General features: G+C 41.3%; 1 protein-coding gene across 5 annotated transcripts in view; it reads right to left on the reverse strand.

The window, feature by feature from the left end:
- MBNL3 (muscleblind like splicing regulator 3) overlaps positions 1-7788 on the reverse strand; it is a 107388-nt gene extending 99600 nt beyond the window's left edge. For 4 of the 5 annotated variants that reach the window (XR_449429.3, XM_055081793.1, XM_007130407.3 and 1 more), the window contains exons 1-2: positions 7563-7788; positions 6599-6793 (exon numbers count right to left, since the gene is read on the reverse strand). The gene's annotated coding sequence lies outside the window, so the exon portion shown is untranslated. Of the gene's footprint in view, positions 1-6598; positions 6794-7410; positions 7472-7562 lie in introns of those variants that run through there. The other variant, XM_024128100.3, reaches the window with a different exon arrangement.
- Positions 7789-20536: the final 12748 nt, after the last annotated feature.

Raw genomic sequence — 20536 nt, forward strand, 5'->3', positions numbered from 1 at the left:
AAAAAATGCCTTCCCTTGGGGAGCCTGTCAATCTGATTCCAGCCCAGACCCTGGCTTCAGAAAGCCGCAGAGCGCTTATTGACATAGCCCCTGTCTGTGGCTGAGGCCACTGCTATAGGCATTCATGAAACAGATCAGATTACAGGGCACCTCCTCGACCACGCCCCCCCCCATGTTTTTCTGCATTTGAAGCCCTTAGACATAAAATGTGACCCTATAATCTGTACTATTTTTCACTTCATACTTCTGGGTGAGCTAATAAGGTTTTTCTTCGTGCTATCCAGTTACTTAGGAAAAATGCTGCATCAACGACTTGGGAGTTTAAATTTTTCTCAAAATCACTTCTGAAAAGAATCCACTCCTCTTCTTTGGAATCCTCATCTATCACAGATAGCAAGAATTTGGGGAAACATCAACGTGTTCTTTAACAAAATAGCACCCACAATTGGGCCATTTATTGAATGCCTGCTTTGCAGAGGACAAACGCAAACTCCAGTTGGGTGCTGAGGTGAAATGTGATCTCCGCCACTGTGCCATGCCTCTGGTTGAGCGTGTTTCTATACGTTTTAAATAAAACTCAGAAAAACCACTATATAGTACATGAATCCAATCATAATAAAGCAGGCACCTTAACATTAGGTGACAATCTCATTTTCTAAGTTTGTAAAGCAAAAAACTGAGGAATTATACTATGGGATATATGCCCAAGCTAATATTGTACACGGTGCTTTTGTTCTGCTTTGTTTTGTTTTCCCGCGTGAAGATTGAAGACTAAAAACAAAAGGTGAAATGCAAGCTCTCTGGTTCTTTCACTCTCATTTTCTGCTAACAGGCCACCCCCCCCCAAAAAAAAACACCCCCTTGTTTGGTTTCTTCATGCTGCTATATAAGGAGAGACTACAAAAGCTGTACCTAAAGACTGATGGTCCTCCGGGCACAAAAGATGATTGTGGTGGATCTGAAATGGCAGCTCTTGTCTCCTCCACTGTGTGGACTTTCCTTTCTGGACACAGTAAAAAGAGGCGCTATTCATACCTGTATCTTGGTAAATAAAAACCTATGCAAATTCACCCTCTAAATGGGCAATCAGTGTTTGACTGAAAATGAGACAGCTCTCAGTGTCCTTTTTGGGTTTTGTCTGACTTCATCACTTTCTAAACTATACATGACACGGGGCATCTGAGTCACGGTATTTCTGATTTTGTTCCTTTTTTTATCTGGTGAAATGATTTGAAGGACTGTTTCTACATAACTTCTTGTTGCAGACTGATTTCTCCAGGATGTGCTGGAGATACACTAAATGCAACTACAGGTGACAGAAAAAGAGCAACTGGCTTTCAGACTACTCCTCGAGGTCTCAGCCCAAAGGTTGCCATTGCTTGCTTTTCGCTGGACTTGTGAGAGAGCTGTTATCAGCGCCTCCAGCAGAATATTCTGTTTGTTGTTGTGTTAATATTTTTTGTCAATAAAAAACAGATAATGCTACCTGAAATCACAGGAAGGCTGTTCATAAAATAAAAGAACAAGTTAGAAAGACTATTCTCCCATTTACTTAACCAAGTTTTACTGAGAGCCTAGTATGTGCCAGGCACTGGTGATATGAGGTAAGGAGACCCAGGAACTTGCCTAATAAGGAGTTACTCATACATTCAAGGAAACCTGAATAAGCCTTAGAAACCATTTTCAGATTTCCACACCAGTTGCGGGCAATGCCAAGAAGCTCGAGATTCAAAGAATAACTGTTGGGGACAGTTTTAAGCTAATTTGAGTGATCCACACTGGAAAACAAGATCCGGCAAACTGTCAGTCTCTAGGATGCCCCCATGGCCTAAGGAGATTACAGAGCCTGCCGGAAGTCTAATACCAACCTCCTGCAATTCTGCCCAGACTGCCTTTCTCCATTGGAGGCCCTTTACTTCTGGGCCCCTCAAGTTCACCCACTGTGTGGGCATAAAACGAACTCCTGCCTAACGTCAGAAACAAAGCACTCCTTCTACTCATGAGCCAACTTAATGCTGATGGAGGAAGGACTTGAGAGTGGACATAATATTTTAACAAGCGTGCCGAATTGATTCCTAAATCTCTCATCGGTCTCCTTTTTACCCCTTAACACTTTGTTCTCATGGCTATTATAAAGAGTTCTGGGGTTACTATGCTTGAGTTTCTGGAAAAGGATCGTATACATATAGAGGGAGAAAAATATATATATATATACGTGTGTGACATACGTATGTGAATATACACAGCATGCATGTTATATACAATGTACATGTTATATACATTCATATGTATAGTCACTTACATACACACACACACGTGCTTAAATCAAGCTTCCTTTCATTTCTGTTTCCTCTTGAGTTGTGATCAACGTATCCTTTCCCTGAAAGTTAACTGACTGGAGTTGAACATACAGAGCCTTGGAGAGCAATCATGTAATACAAGCATTTATTATGAATGCTTTTAAAAAGAGAAACTTTTTTTCTTTCATTCTTAGAGTTGGAGGATTGCTGTAAAAATAGGTATTTTTCCCATAATCTTCCAGGAATAAATCAATGCACGGCTGTATAAATTGTCCTAAAATGAAGACTAATTTGCACATGTGTGCACATGTGTGTGCTTTCATGTGCCCAGACAACTTGGGAGAACCTTTATTTCTCAAATAAAAATAAGGTCCCCCTTCCCAGATTGCATTATTTCTCCATCACTCTTTTAAAAACACTGTCACTCTATTTAAAACCAAGTAGAAGTAAATGATGGTTTTATATTGTCTTTACTAGAATGATCTGGAAAAAAAAAACTTTTCTGATCCCCTTTAGGTCACATGGATGTCTTTAACACCTGGTAATGTAACTGATAACTTATTTATTCTAATTCTCGAAGTTGCCTTTCCAACATTGTCATTTGGCTGTCTTGAGGCAATATATAACCATTCAGGAAGAGCAGAATGCCACAGACCATCTGGATTCCTTAAGATCTAAAAGCCTACATTAATACAGATTTAATTGCTTTCTTTTCGATCATAATTTGTATTTGTTTGTTTTGGGTTGGTTGGCAATTAAACTACTTGCTCCCAAACAGTTTATTCTCTTAGAGGAAAAAGGCCCACTTCATTTTATCTGAGGCACGGGTTTCTTTCTATTTTTTGAATCGAGAACTGCATCACACGTAGGGAGAGGCAGAAAAATCCCCCAAAGAAACCAAACTTCTGATTTCTACTTTCTTGACATCACATACATTTATAATGGGAGAAAAATCCATCTGTTCACCCTACTAGACATTGTTATAAGAAAACTCAACTGTATGGAAGCACCTTAACGAAGTCAAGGTGAGTGTAGCCTGACTGCTCTTTCAGACACTTGATAGTTTTAACATGGCAGTGACCATTATCTAACTTTAATTACAGGATCAAATTACTTGTCAAACATGGACTGTAACTTATTCTTGTCTGCTAGGCCCCAATCCCTGTTTGTAATCCTATCAGACAACGTGATAGGATTATTATTTCGAAGCAGAACAATTCTGCCACCTTCCTGAATTGACTGTGCTGTTAAGCAGGATAAGTGTACATTTTTCGGAAGGAAAATCTTCATCACGTTAGGGCTTCTCACTCTCTTCTTTCCTTCCCTTCCGTCTCGAATATAAAGACAGTTGGGTGGAAAACAAAATTGTACTTCCAACTACACTGTCAGCATCTGAACAGCAGCCCACATATGGCCACTGTTCCAGCACATGCAGTACTGTACAGCCTCCAAAGACAAAACCTTTCTTCCCCAGGCTGCTGTGATTACTTTTTCATATGGTAGAGCTGGGCAGACAATAATACACCTACTGGTCAGAAGGATGAATTACACAAGTGCCTAGCACTGCGGTGGGAAGAGAACCCATCTGAGGCAAATAAAATGCAAGCAATTAGGGGAATGCTGTTCTAAATTACTTCAAATTTTGAGGTTCTTGCCAGCTCACAAAAAACAGAAAATCTTCTGTTTAAATTAAAAGCTGCGCACGAAATCTGCTCCTCTGTGAGTTTACCGACTACTCATTTTTCTTTTTAACTCGACATTTATTAAGCACCTAATTTGTGCAAAGCATTGCTTAGGTAAAAGGTAGGTTCAGGAGATTACCAAAGAGAATTCGGATACCAGCTCAGAATCATAGGTTTTACCCCCCTTAAAAAGCAGCTGTTGTGAAATGCCTTGAGTGGACAGTTGAGGGAAAAAAGGGACTTTATAATAGTCCTGGGAATCATTATGAGGGCTTAAAGCAGCCAAGGAAATTAGAGAAATGAAGTAGCTCTTAGAAATAGAGCAAAACATTCAGTCACCACCCCTAGCCCAGCACTGTATCAATTCTCTCTCAAAATATTTTTTTTTTCTGACAAACTCCTTCACCTGTTTCCACACAAGGTCTCCAATCTCATCACTATATGAAGCCGCAGAATGTTTAACTGGCAAAATGTCTTCCTAATGTCTCTGACACTAGTTCAGCTTGTCTGTTCTGGCCCCAAGGTTTAGCATCCCCCCCCGGCACCCCCTTTTTAAGGATGCATTTGGTCCAAAGTCATTCAGCAACAAGGCAGCACATGAGGAAGCAAAGCTTCATGAGCTGGAATCTAAGGATGTAATCACTAAAAATGGGGGAAGTTGCTTTTGGTCACCCCTGCTCTCTTGCAAAAATGCAAGTATCTATTTCTCTACCTGCAGGAGAAACTCTCCTTTCAGATGTGAAGCAGTGAACTGCCCCAAACACTTCTCCCAACAATAATCTGGAAAACGGATTACATGGTAACTCCACTGCAAACAGTTCAGTTCTTTTTAGGCACACTACAGCACCGGGGCAGGAAAACTGCACCATTTCTAATAAGTGCAAAAACAATCTCTTTTCCCCCGCCACTCCCCAGAAGCTTGCTTAATTTAATAACAGGAGAATCTGCCAGCCAAGTAGCTTCTACTGCTTTGGGAGAAGTCAGAAGTGGACAGAGGTAGAATAGTATCAGCTGGGCTATGGGCAGAAGCCCTTTTAGGCTATGTTTAGGGAAGTTTTAATAAATATGAAAGCATCCCCCAATGTATTACATATTGAAAAACATTTTTAAAACAACTTTTAAAAGTATTTAAACATTCAGGGGCTTCCCTGGTGGTGCAGTGGTTAAGAACCCGCCTGCCAATGCAGGGGACACAGGTTCGAGCCCTGGTGCGGGAAGATCCCACATGCCACGGAGCAATTAAGCCCGTGCGCCACAACTACTGAGCCTGCACTCTAGAGCCAGCGGGCCACAACTACTGAAGCCCACACGCCTAGAGCCCGAGCTCCGCAACAAGAGAAGGCACTGCAATGAGAAGCCCACGCACCACAACGAAGAGTAGCCCCCGCTCGCTGCAACTAGAGAAAGCCCATGCCCAGCAACAAAGACTGAACTCAGCCATAAATAAATAAATAAATAAATAAATAAATAAATAAATTTATTAAAAAACAATTAAGGACTAGATTTTCATAGGCAAAATGGAAAATGTGAATGAAACTAGACAACTCTGAGGTCTCTGTTAAGCTTCATTGACAATATGCCTTTCATCAAAGGGAAAAATACCTCAGGTCAATTGTATTAAACACTGATGTCTAGTCTTTTGTACAGCTATTTCAACAGTCTACTTTCCAACCATTATATCAGTAACCACCCAAAGACATTAAACCAGGGAGTCAACAGAGCGAAAAATTATCAACCATTTCAAAATTAAACCTTGCAATAGTTTTGTTTTAATTGATGGTTTCCCATGAACTCAATACATGTGTAGCGTTAGGCTGTGGGGATCCATGCCCAATTCATAAACACTAGCATTTAAGGAACATCTAAGAAAAAAGAACTTTTGGAAAACACACTACCTTAACTACAGCAACAATAAATTCACCCTCACTGTTGTATCAATCTATACCAATCAATAGTCAGTAGAGAGAAAAATACACAGTAGGTCTACTAATGATAAAACTACACAATTGAATCACCTGAATGTAAACTTGGGTTGCTCGTCTTGATTTAATTTCATTTTCTGACCATAAGAGCTATTTGTGTGAACGCTAAAAATTAAAGTTGCCTTTTCAATAGTCTCCTAAAATCTACCTTCAGGCCCTGCAGATGCCGGTAGTAAAAGCAAGCTGCCCAAATGTGTTGATCCAGAGCGGGAAGAGACACGGCTCGGCATGAAAGCTGGGGCACTGCCCACGATATCGCATGGCCACGGGGAAATGAGTGGCTAGAAGCATTTGCTGATAATATGCCATGCAAAGTTCCTTTAAATTATAAAATATATGATATATATGTTATATATATAATATATATGTTATATATATGTTATATATGTTATATATATAATATATATGTTATATATATAATATATATAAAGGAAGAAGTAAAAAGAAAGAAAAAAAGAAAGAAGGAAGCAGAACAATAAGAAGATAGATCAAAGCCCTAAAATTGCAAAAAGTTGCAGGATTACTTTTCCTTCTCTTTGTCATTTTGAAAAATAAAGTTTAAAAGGCATTCGATTTCGTCGGCGTCCTAGGAAGGCAGCCACGCTCACCAACCCCAACTCCTCGCCATCCTTACCTTCGGCTGCTACTGCGAACCCAGAGCCTAAGGGGTCCCGCTCTCAGCGACAGCGGCGGGGGCAGCGGCAGCGACAGCGGCGCATGCCATCCGTTAGCGGCAGAAGCAAAAGCAGCACTGCGCGAGGTGGCCCCGGTGCCTGGAGAGCCTCTAGCAGGGGTGGATACTCAATGCCGCCATTTTAAAGCGAGGCTCCTGAAATCATTAGATATAAGCAAATTAAAGCCCGCCCCACCTACAGAACTTCAGGGCTGGGACGGGCACCCGGCTTCGAGTCGGCCGCGGTGGGGTATAAAATGTCAAGTGAGAGACACGCACACGGGGACTCCAGGACGGAGGCGACAATCCCTCCGATACCCTCTTCCCCCCACCCCCCGTGCTCTGGCGAGCCTCATTTCGGGCCCAGAGGCCAGAAGATTTTCTTTTACTCGACAACTTCGGGGCCCTTCCCCGGGGCCGGCCAGCGGGCTGGGGAACAGCGGGGAACCCGGGCCGGCCCTCCCCGCGCCTCCCTAGCGCTTGGTTTAGTCCACTTGGAGCACACCTAGAGCTCCCCGGCTCCTCAGCGGCAGGCGGGCGTGGGGCTCCGGGCCGGGCGAGCGGCTGCCATGGCGACCTCGGTCCAAACCCCGCCCGGCCGCAGCCAAAGGCTTGCCCTCCGCCGGCCGGCCTCCGGCAGCGCCCGCCGACCCGGTGGCCCAGGCCCCTGAGGCGGGAAGGCCCTCGCCGCGCCCCGCGCCCGGCACACGCGCGGCGCGCTGAGGGAACGACGCCGGCGAGGGGGCTTCGGGCGCCCCAACGGCAACTCCTACCAAACTCCGCCGGGCAGTGGAGCGGTGCGCGGGCGCTCCCAGGCTGGGAGGCAGCGCGCTGCCGCCCTCGGCCGCCCGGCCCCGCCCTGCCCGGCCAGGTAGCTTGGCACACCCCGCACCGGCCCCGTCGCCGCCGCCGCCGCCGACCTCACCTGGCCCGGCGCGCGACGCTCCCAGCCCCGGACGCGTGGGAATGAGGCTGCGTGCTGCCCCGCCTCCCGCGCCCAGCCCGGGACTCTCTGTCCTCCGCCTCCTTCTCGCTGCTCCCGGAGAGCGCCAAAAAGTCGCGCGCCGGATCCCGCTCTCTGAGTGCGGCACTTTCTTCCTGTAGGGCGCTGTTCCGTCGCCAAATATATTCTTTGTGTGGTTCGTTCATTCGTGCACGGTTCTCCCGGAGCGAAGCGCGGGCTTTATTCTCAGGGGGCGTGGCGCCTTTTCCCCACAACCCGCCGGCCCAGCCCCGCTGCAAAGACTTTTTATCATTTCATTGTTAAGGGAAGGGGAGGGGGGACAAATCATAAGGCTCAGGTTTTACAAAAGCGAGAACAGACCGAGCTTGCACACAGCCCCGGAGGGGGACGGGGGAGGGAGGCAGCAAAGTTTCTAGAGCTGCAGGAACAGAAGTGCCAATGAGAAATGCAGTGTGGTTCAAAGCTGTACTTTTATAGTCACTTCGGATACAGGTAAGGTGAAATAGGTAATTCCAAAAATGACCTTAGTCAATAAATATGTCGGCCCACTGAAGACAAAAAATATATATGTGTATATACTCACCAATACTCACCAGCTGCCTTCCTGGGTCCTGTCCCTTCTATAAATCCTTTATTTCCCTTTAAGACGCTAACCTCAGAAAGGGAATCATTGATCTGTACGAATAGTTGCCCCTCTTTAACGGAGTTTGAAGGGTAGGAGGAGCCCTAAGGTAGGGTACCAGATACTTTTGAATGACAAATGGACAAAGCAAATGCAATTATATATTTTGACTTAAAATAATGTACATCTGGATAGCTAAATTACAAGTTTCGATTTAATGCAAGTGTAATAGGAACACCAGCTGTCCCTTAATTGGAGCCCCGCAATAATAAACGCATGCTTTTATTTAATCTTAGGAGGACAGTTGTAGCTGAAAACACACACATATGCAGGATCCTCAGTGACAAGCTCATAGCAATTCATGGGCTGCTTTCCTGCAATGAACTGCTTCACCCCAGTACAGAGTTCTACATGCTCTGCAGAAAGTGCAAACACATTACAGGAGATATTTAAGCAGCAGTGAGATAGAAGAGTGGAGTGAATTCTCAGGCTCATTACGTTTTAAAAAATTCTTCCCGACTGATCCAAATAGAATTCTCCAGCTAATATTAGGCAAGAAATCAATCACTGTTAAATGTGGGATAATAGGAGCAGGATCATAATGGTTGGAAGGAGAACACTGGCACAAACTGCTCTTTAAATAATTGAGAAAAACCCTCTGTGGCATCTGACAAACACTGTGAAGGTTATCAGGACAATGTGCAGGGGCGGTGTCTGATAGGTTTGTAATACTGGGTAGAATCCTAGCATAAGTCAAACAGAAGGCAAGAGTTTCTAGTTATTTGAGAAAAGGGGAAAAAGACACTTTCATTCCTAACCACCTTTCCCCATCTCCCTTCCAACTTGCCAAATGACCTGCCCTACTCTAAAAGTCAAAGTTGGCTGACATATAGGAAATGGCTTTTGCAGTCCAGGAACTGCCATAGCTAAAAGTAGGAGGTGTTGGCTACCACAGTAGGCTGGAGAGAAGGGCAAGGCTGAATTATATAACTTTATACCCAATGATCTAACAAATGAGGAACTGTTATCACAGCGAGTCAACAAAGGAGTCTTTATGCTAAACATAACTTGGGTCAGCACCGGTTCCCTTACCTCTGCCCACTGTGGCAAACCACATCTCCTGTGGGACACTCTGGCTTTCCCTAATCCCACACAAGCTGGCTTGATTTTATTGTTGTTGCATGGCTGAAATAATTGTTTTATCATAAATTTCAGGTCACAAGTAGGTCAGTTTGCTGGTTCTCGACGTAGCACAGCTTCAACACTGTCTCTTGCTGGAAATTTCTGACCAGTGAAAGTTGCAAATGAGACTTTATTATTCTCTCTTTTCCACACTGAAGGGGAGAGCAACCTTATAAGCAAATTTGAGCCTGGTAAACTGTCCTCCTTGTATCCAGGGTGGTGTGACAAATGAAGCTAGGCAAATTTCCATGCCACCAGGTCATTAGGGAGTGTTTTCAAAGGCAGTAGGAAATTGCTGTCCCCTCCCCTCAGCATTTTAAAAGGGCCCGTTTGCTCTCTGGGGTAGACTCACCTTGGAATTACTTTCCACTTTAGTGGAGTGGGTAGAGCTAGACAACGTTTTCTTTTCTTCTCTTTTCCTTCGGCGTGATTGGGGGCACGACCCAGGAAAAATCAAGTTGTGTACTCACTGATCCACTAGATGAGGTCTTAAAACAATGTATGTACATCATAGTCTCTGAATAACTTACACTTCTCTCGTTGCATTTTGGGATAGCCTCAGAACCACTGCTCCTAATGGATCTTCAAAGGTCAGTGCTTCACACTACTTGGATTTAAATTTTCACTCCTGTCCCTCTCCCTGCAGCTAGTCAAATAGAGCAGGTAAGCAAACATTTAAATACGCTTAGGGAATGTACTCTGCGTTATGTCTTAACACACATACAGAGGTAAAGCTAAGACTGTAGGTAAGGATGTAGCAGCCTCTCAAGTGGCCTGTTCTTCCAATAAATCTAACTTGGATGGATACAGGAAAGAATTCTAAAAGTTATGTAATGGTTTAGTAACAAAAGGATTATTGTAATCCACCACCAAACAAATGTTGCTGTGTTTTAAAAGATGATGAAAAGTAAAACGCTCTCAGGTATCAGTGCCCCATGGTTTTGAGGGATTTTTGAACTCTCAACTTATTCTACCAGAATTATGTTTTTACTCCTCTGCGAAGGCACATAACTCATTTATTATTCTTTTTCAAAGATGGTCAACTGATGCTACAGTATCGGACACGCGGGCAGGGTCGTGCTATGCACAAAAATGTGAAGCACCTCCTTTCTCTTTTGAACCTGTGGAATTATTGTCACCACCTAATGTCATTAGCAAATAGTCCTGTTTGCTGCTGCCGTTCTAGCAATGGCTCCACAGCCTGCAGCCCCACGACACCATTTGTGGCTACTCCATACAGAAGCCTCTGGCTATTTAAGGGTGGTTGAAGGGCTATAGACACTAATTATTCATCCATTTCTGACAAGCCTTTTCCATTTTCCATTCAGAGCTGGGAACTGGGGGGTTGGGGTTCACACAAAGGTTCTGGTTAGATAAACAGGAAAAAAAGACAGCAGACTCTCGTTAAAAAGGTTTAGACAGTCAAATAAATGTCAGCTTCCAAGGTAACCCCTGTGTAAAATGATGCAGACTGTATTTCTTACAGAAGGAGTGATGAGGCCATCCAATAACTAGTTGCATCCTGAAATCATTGCAAGCATAGATAATAACTAGATCAACATTGTCAGGTTGCAAAGAAATTTTCTGAAGTTCATATTTTTCTTTCGCTTGGACATAACTGTCAGAATTATCTGAATACGTTCTAATAAACGCAGAAGAAAACAAGGAGAAATATTAAAGAATCACACGCTCCAAAACACACCCAGGCCAGATGGATTTATAAGGTGATTTTCTTCCCCAAGCCTTTGAAGGATATGTTATCCAAATTATCCTTGAGTACTGAAACGTATGGTATATTTCTTAAAATTCTCTTCAGAGGGGAATGTGGTAAGACTGATACAGATAAAAATGGTACAAAAATGTAAGAATAGATTCAAAAGATAAGAATGATATAAAAAAGAAAAACCTGGCTCATTATCACTTAAGCATATGATCTATATAATAGCAGCCATTTACTATGGAACTACTCCATGACAGCCACTGTACTAAGCATTTTTCACAAGTTAGCTCTTTTGACCCTCACAATAATCTCTATAAGGTAAATATCATCATGTCCCCATGTTAAGAACAGGAAAGTGAGGCTCATCCAAAGTAACGAATTAGCAAAGCTATTAAATGGCAGAACCAGGATTCAAAGTTAGTTGTCTCTGATGACAGGGCCCATGCTTTTAATTACTCCCCGGTACTGAATTAAGTGATTATGGCGTCCAGTTGGATTTGAGCTCAGACACTTGCTATGCCATACTGCCTCTCACTGATATGGGCATTTTAATCAAAATGATGCCAATAAAATATAGAAACTTACTAAAATAATTTTAAGCCTTGATCAAATATTGTTTATCCCAGATATGTAAAGATGATTTAGTCAAAAATATCAATATTATGGAAAAATGTATGGTCATCTCAGTAAATGCCAATAAGGCATTTGAACCGTATGCTAACACATATATATGGAATCCAAAAAAAAAAAAGAATATGGTTCTGACGAACCTAGGGGTAGGACAGGAATAAAGACCCAGATGTAGGGAATGGACTTGAGGACACAGGGAGGCGGAAGGGTAAGCTGGGACGAAGTGAGAGAGTAACGCTGACATATATACACTACCAAATGTAAAATAGATAGCTAGTGGGAAGCAGCCGCAAAGCACAGGGAGATCAGCTCGGGGCTTTGTGTCCACCTAGAGGGCTGGGATAGGGAGAATGGGAGGGAGACGCAAGAGGGGGGAGATATGCGGATATATGTTTATGTATAACTGATTCACTTTGTTACACAGCAGAAACTAACACACCATTGTAAAGTAATTATACTCCAATAAAGATGTTAAAAAAAATACACCATTGTAAAGCAATTATACTCCAATAAAGATGTTAAAAAAAAAAGGCGTTTGATAAAATCCAACTCCTTATTATGGTCGACATCTTTTAAATATAGGAGTAGTGAACTACCTCTTTAACATGATAAAGGATGATAAAGAATTAATCTGCCTATTGGAAAAACAAAGTCATTTCCTATAAACTGGACCTAAATAAGGGAGCTTTTATTCATGTATAAGCTTAGTGTTTCTGGAAATTCTTGTTTTGGTAATAAGGTATGAAAATAAATTAGAAGTAAATATTGGAAAGGAAGAAATTAAAGATAGAGAATTTTTAGATAACATTAGTATATACCTAGAAAAGCCACAGAATTAACTTCAAGTGATTAGACAAAACTACGGAGTTCAGCACATCAAAATATCTATCAGTAAGGAAAAAAGGAGAAAAGGTAACACATTTCAATAAAGAAAAACACTAAAGTATTTGGAAATAAGTGTGAGAAAAAGAAATAATATGAAAACTGAATGGCAGAAATAAAAATATGGATAAATGTAAAGTCATGCTACATTTCTGAATGGGAAGACCGATAGTGTGAAGCTAATACTTCTTCACAGATTGATTTATAGATGTAGACAATTCAAATGGAACTATCTCTTATTTCAAAAAAGATACCACATTCATTTGTAGTAACAATTGTGCATGACTATCCTAGAGAAACAAAAGTCTAAAATAATTATCAAATATTAGAATGTGCTATAAATTAACACTAGTTGAAATGGCAGAATTCAGATGCAAATCAGAAATATAGATCAGTAAACACGAAAATGAGACCACGAAAAGGCTCTAATAAATGTAAGAATTGAATGTGTGATGAACAAAGCATAACAAAACAATGGGAAAGTACCCATTATGAAGTAAATTCACCTGGGGTATCTGGTCATGGATATGGAGAGGAATTAACATAAGGTTTTATCTCTTACCATATATAATGATTCTACATGAAATAAAAAGTAAATATTTAAAGAAAATTTTTTAAATTAGGAATTGACTATTTAACTTAACTATAGGAATTTTAAAAGTTTTGAAGTAATAGAAAACACTGCAAAGAAAAGACTGGTCAGAGAGTACAACATAATACAAAAATGTAAAACCATTATCGAAACTAAGATTAAATGGTGGAAATGCTAGGAAGATCATAGACATATGACTAGCAACTAAACTGTAGACAGAGGTGCTACACAGGTACAAGACAATTATCAGATCCCCAAGGGACAAATGGTCAAAGAACATCATCACCCGAGAAGAAATCTATATTGTTCTAACTAGGAGACACCATTTGATACTTAATTTAATTGCACCAAATAACAATTTATAAAACCCAATACTCTACAGGCTTTGGAAGAATAGGCTCATTCAAGTTGCTGATGGCATTGCAAATTGGGTCAACAGTCATAGAAATGTCGATAGTCCTGGAACTAGGAATCCCAATCCTGGGAAATTCCTCTAAGGTAATAATTCAACAGAAGAAGGAAAAAACAGCCTTAGTTTGAATATCAAAATCCTTGAAACAACCTAAATATCCAACCATAGGGGAATGATTGAGCTATTTATTCTATATTAATACAACGAAATTATTTAAGCACTGTAGAAAAACAAAAAATTGTACAGGAAATAACATTAATAAAAGGTTACACTGCAAGATGAGATTTTCACTTTAATTGTATCCATGAGTATTCATAAGGATAGTGATCAGGAGAGCCCAAAGATTTATATCTAGGTTTTTAAAAAGCTAATAAAACTGGGGAAATTTTTAAAATTTTATTATGTTGGCAAGCTAATAAAAACACTATTAAATTGGAGAAATATTTGACTTCTATTTCATATAAACTGCTTCTATTTTTCTCACCTTCTGCCATTTCTTTCTGTCCTTCCCTGCATTTCTCAATGTCTGTTCTTTTACCTTCTATGAATATTTCTCTGGCCCTCTGTCTCTTTCTTCATTTCTCTCTATTTCAACTCTCTCTCTTTTTCTCTTCTATCACCCCCTTTACTCCACCTTTTTTCTTTTTAGTCTCCTTAACTTTTTTTGTGCCTCTGCTCTTCGAATGGTTAACATAAGAGACAGCAGTGTATTCTATTTGTTTTACCTGTTGAAGTAAACATTGTTTTTGTTCATTTTTAAAGTGAATGAGACAAATTTATTAGGTTTGATTTCCTTTTTAAAAAGGCATCCAAATTGAATTGTCTTTTAATGATGTATGCATGACCAAGGCCAAATCAAATGCTTCTACAAGACCTTAAACGATGTCAAGTGGAAAACACTCCATATCATAATTTCATTAGATTTATCACCACAGAAAGAACAATAACATAAATATGAAAGATTTACATTCACATGTATAGGAAACCCTTGCTATTCCAATTTTCAAGGTTTCAAATATCTAACTTTTAGTCATGCTAAAACATGCTCTAACCTTCATGCAACATGTTGATACAATAATTACAATCTCATTGCATTTTGCATTCGTGATGTTGTGAATAAAATATGGTTATGAACCGGTACCCTTAATCATGGAGCCTGAGATGATACTGAATGGTAATGAACAAATGCAGAGAATGGGCAAGAAGCTAAAAAATATCTATTGGTAATATAGTGACCTTGGACAAGTTATTTAATCTCTCTCAATTTCCTCATAAATAAAATCCAGATAATTCTAGAACCTTCCTTGTAGCATATATTGTAGTATTAAATATGACAAAGGGGGACTTCCCTGCTGGTGCAGTGGTTAAGAATCCGCCTGCCAATGCAGGGGACACGGGTTCGAGCCCTGGTCCGAGAAGATCCCACATGCTGCAGAGCAACTAAGCCCGTGCGCCACAACTACTGAAGCCCGTGCACCTAAAGCCTGTGCTCTGCAACAAGAGGAGCCACCGCAATGAGAAGCCCGTGCACCGCAACGAAGAGCAGCCCCCGCTTGCCACAACTAGAGAAAACCCATGGGCAGCAACGAAGACCCAACGCAGCCAAAAATAAATAAATAAATAAATTTATAAAAAAATATGACAAAGGTTTGAAAGCCCTTACAGGGCCTGGAACATAGTAAGTGCTCCATCAGTGAAAGAAGGCGGAGGCCATTGCAGGTTTGGAGGCATAGTGTGCACATTGGCTTAGAGGCAGGAGTGCAGAGGGCTTGTCAGGGACAGTGAAGAGACTGGCTTGGCTATAGTCATACTGGAGGCTTAATTTGGCACATCTTCCTTTTACTTTTAGAAAATAGGATTAGTCACACTTCAACGGATCCTTATCAAACCTTCAGAGCAGCCACCAGGTTTAGGCATTCCTTCCCTTTTTGGAGTGGACTGGGGAAGGGAGGGCTTGAGAGGCAGTTGCTTGTCAGTCTTGTGCAACACAGAAAGGAAGAAAGTGATATCAGCCCCAGAGTAACTCGGGCTCCTACTAGCAAGGTCAGAGTGCCAGATACGTGACCTGTCTCTGCCCTGCCAAAGTGGGGGCATGGCATGAGAATGTGTGCCTCAATGGTGAGTCTCTGTGAGCCAGTGACTATGTCTGGTCCATCTGCTGATGCTATTCAGAAAGGGGGGACTTGAATTTGGGATGCTGATGGGTATAATACGATGATTAAAGGCATGGATCCTACAGCCCCACTGCCTGTGTTCATTTACTAGGAGTGTGACCTTGAGCAAGTTACTTCCCCTCTCTGTGCCTCAATTCTTTTTTAAAAACTGGAGACAATGATAGTACCTACTTCATGGGGTTTGTGGTGAGAATTAAATAAGACAACATATGTAAAGCACTTAGAGTGCTGCCTACCAGATCATGAGTGCTGGCTATTTTTATCCATGGACAAATAGCTCATTTCTCAGCTTCTCTTGCAATCAGGAGAATTTTCTTCCTGGGTCCAGAGAGGACACATCCCAAATATAAAAGAAGAGGATCATGGGTTTTTCCCTTTAAATCGCACTTGGGTGGGGCCTATTAAAAGCCATAAGACAGTGGCATTGGCACCAGGGAGATTTTGTAAATGGCCATAGAAATCAGACGAAGGCTAATCCTGAAAGCCTGGGTTGGAGGGGGGCATTCTCTCCCTCCCCAGTCTGCAGTGAGACCTGAAATTTCCTGCCATCATGCCATAATGTCTTCAAAACCCCCTCTCGAAATGAACAAATTACCCAGGAAGAATAACACATTGACCTGTTAGCTTGATGAACACTTTAGCACAGGTTACTTTTTTTTTTTTAATGTTGGGGGTAGGAGTTTATTAATTAATTTATTTATTTTTGCTGTGTTGGGTCTTCGTTTCTGTGCGAGGGCTTTCTCTAGTTGTGGCAAGGTGGGGGGCCACTCTTCATCGCAGTGTGCGGGCCTCTCACTGTCGCGGCCTCTCTTGTGGCGGAGCACAGGCTCCAGACGCGCAGGCTCAGTAGTTGTGGCTCACGGGCCTAGTTGCTCCGCGGCATGTGGGATCCTCCCAGACCAGAGCTCGAACCCGTGTCCCCTGCATTAGCAGACAGATTCTCAACCACTGCGCCACCAGGGAAGCCCAACACAGGTTACTTTTATCAGATTATTTAGCTCCTGGAAGCTGGCCCCTGAAGCCAGCAGATGAAGGATGGCTAAATGGTGCTGGGAGGGAAGAAAGAGGGAAAAGGAATCTGGAAGCAGCCTGAGGGCTGCTGAGGACTAAAGCTGGACAAATCCAATGTCTGCATGGGCCCCGGGATGGAGCATAGAACTCCCTGACCCCTACCGTCTTCCCTACTCCCTTTAACCTCTTTTATTTTCCTTTTCTCTTTTCTTTTTTTTTTTTGTGTGTGTGTGTGTGTGTGTACCATACATCACATAGCACAGGACCAGGCACACAATCAACAGATATTTATGAAGTACCTACTGAGTAAATAAGTGCCTATAGTGGACAGAAGTCTCCAATTGCTGCAGGGATGTGCTATCTTGAACACAATTAGCTATGGTTCTATAACTACTGACTAGGAGGGCTTATATTCTGGAGGTTTACCTGCTCCATACGGTGAGGCAGGCACTTGAGGCTAGGAACTAACATGTACTTACTAAGAGAGTACTCAAAAAACAAGTGGGATATAGTGATGGGCTTGAGAATCAAGCAGGGGTAGAAGATCCAAGAAGAAAGGCAGTACACATTCAAGAAAATACCAAGTCAGGATTCCTTCCAAGAACCAGGAAAAGGCTGAGTTTCCAACAGAGAGGAAATTAAGAAAAGCAGCAGCTTTTTATTGAGTGCCTTCTTTGTGCCAGACACTTTTACTGACCTTGCCTAATTTATTCCTCACAATCGGACCAAAAGGAATTATTGTCTCTATTTTTTAAATGGGAAAACTGATCATCAGAAAAGCTGGGCAAATTGTAGCGTACTGTAGTGGCTACGTGCATTGACTTGGATCTGAACTACCTGAATTTCAACCCTGGCTCTGCCACTCATCAGCTGGGTGGTCTTGGGCAAGATAGTTAATCTCTCTGTTCCTCAGTTTCCTCTTCAATAAAAATGAGAATAATAACAGCGCCTACTTCCTCGAATTATTATAAGGCTTAAATGAGTTACAGAGCACTTACAGCTGTGCCTACCACATATGGAATGTTACATGAGTGTATGTGAAATAAATAAAGTAAACTTGCCCATGGTTAGGTGACTAGTATGAGAAAGAGGCAGGACTTGAGCCCAGGTCCAAAACCTTCAGTCCTAGCACAATTCTTAACTCCTCCATGGAACCGAAATCTTACTTTTCTTCAAGGACTGCTTGAAGTCCTCAATCCCCCAGAAAACTTTCCCTGACCACTCCCTACTTTGATTTACAGCTTAATACTCAGTGACAGACTGCTTGCCTAATGATTTGGGGCTCTTTCCTGCACGTATCTTGTTTTCCAAACTAGCTTATACAGCTCTTCTTAAGGATTTGACTTACCTCTTTTTATGCCGCAAAGTGCCTAGCATTTCTCTGTGTTTTGAATTGAAATCTTGCCCACAGCTCTTGAGACGAGTGATGGTCTTACAAAGTTTTGAGTGGGACAAGTGTATTGCAGGTCATAATGGTTCAGGATCCTTTGGTGTATGAAGCACACATTTTCCACATCTGTCCATTTGTTTTCACAGTTTTGGTTTCACTCTAACCAATAGATGTAGAAATGATACTATGATTTCTAACCTATTCAATATAAAGTTTTAGCATGTCTTTTCTGTGGGATTTTTAAATGATTTTCTCAGTTGTTATCATTTTAAAGCATTTGCTGCAGTGTAGTCAATAAGAGATAGAGACAGAGAAACAGAGAAGCAATATGGTACCACCAAAGTTCCAGTAAAAACATAATTTTCTGTGTTATCCCTTTCCAGGCATATGGCACTGAGTCATAAGAAATAATAGCAATGGAAAATGGCCAAATGCACACTGGTGTACTTGAGCTAAGTACAAAAGGAGGTATAGAGTTATTTTTAAGATACAATCTATTTCTAAAGTGCTTTCTGAGCCTTAAAGGTACTGTACAGTCATATCTCTGAAAGAAAAGAGAAATGTACCCAAGTTCTAAAACACTTGCTGAGACAATAAATGAATGTGCTCGATTTCCCTGATCAGAAACCTTCATTCCAGTTTGATGCAAACCATGAATGAAATGACTTGGTTGATTATAAGTCAGGCCCCCATGAACATTTGTTTACATCTAAAAACCACTACACATAATTTCTGTCTCCGCTCAGGGGAGGCCCAGCTGGGATTACAAGAAGTGTTGCAAGGTTCTACTGAGGTGTTATCACCAGTTACGCATTGAATCTGGCACCACATGTCCACGCTGTCTGTCTTGGCAGCTGGATCCATCAGTCTCCCTCCTTCACACAAGTAAAATTAGCCAAAAAGACAGCAGAAGTCTTGGGAAAGAGAACATAGAGCAGTAAATAACATTCAGATCAGGCATGTCCTCTTTGCTCCTGAGACATAGTCTGAGACACAGTCTGTAACACAGTAGTTACCATGTTCTTTCAAAAAGCCAGTGATAGTACGTTTTCATTGTCAAAGAGAAGGGCTTGGAGAAAAGTCAAGATCAAGGATATACCATAAATATTGATTTCCCAGAAAAATTACAATTGGCAATTTTTCTTAATCATCTTTTTACCTTTTATTATTGTGAAAGCAGTAGAGGTTTGTTTTTTAAAAGAAAAACAATTTATTGAGTTATGTTTGATATAATAAGCTGGACGTACTTAATGTATACAAATTGATGAGTTTGCGGATGATTATATATCCATGAGACCAACACCACCATCAAGGCCATAAACATATGCATCACTTCCTTAATTTTCCTCTTTATTTTTTATTATTGTTGTTGTTGTTTGGTGGTAAGAACACTTACTATAAGATCTACCCTCTTAGCAAATTTTAAGTATATAGTACTGTTAGCTACAGGCACTATGCTGCAGAGAAGATCTCCAGAACTTATTTTTCTCACAAGCTTTGTACCCTTTAACTATCACCTCCCCATTTCCCTCTCCCCACAGGCCCTGGAAACCACCATTCTACTCTCTGCTTCAATGAGATTCAATATTTTACATTCCCCACATAAGTGAGATCATACAGTATTTGTCTTTCTCTGTCTGACTTATTTCACTTAGCATAGTTCCCTCAAGGTCCATCCATGTTGTAGTAAATGGCAGGATCTCCTTCTTTCTCCTGGTTCAATAATATTCCCTCAAATATGTATGCCACCTCTTCTTTATTCATTCATTCATTGATGGACATTTAGGTTGTTTCCATATCTTGGCTATTGTGGATAATGCTACAATGAACATGGGGATGCATATATCTCTTCAAGATGTTAATTTCATTTCCTTTGGCTGTTTACCCAGAAACTGGATTGCTGGATCATGGTAGTTCTTTTTTAAATTTTTTTCAGAAACCTTCATACTGCTTGCCGTAGTGACGGTACCAACTTACGTTCCCACTGACAGTGCACAAAGGTTGCCTTTGTTCCACATCCTCATCAATACTTGTTATCTTTTGTTGTTGTTTTTATTGTTGCTTTAATAATAGAACATCCTAACAGGTGAAGGTTTTGATTTTCATTACCTTGATGATTAGTGATGTTGAGCACCTTTTCATATATCGTTGGCCATTTGTATGTCTTTTTTAGAGAAATGTCTACTCAGGTCTTTTGAGCATTTTAAAATCAGGTTATTTGTATTTTTTTGCTATTGAGGTGTATGAATTCCTTGTATATTTTGGATATTACCCTGTCATCAGATGTATTGTTGGTAAATATTTTCTCCCATTGCATAAA

Source organism: Physeter macrocephalus, chromosome 21 (assembly GCF_002837175.3).
Source record: "Physeter macrocephalus isolate SW-GA chromosome 21, ASM283717v5, whole genome shotgun sequence".
Classification (NCBI taxonomy): domain Eukaryota; kingdom Metazoa; phylum Chordata; class Mammalia; order Artiodactyla; family Physeteridae; genus Physeter; species Physeter macrocephalus.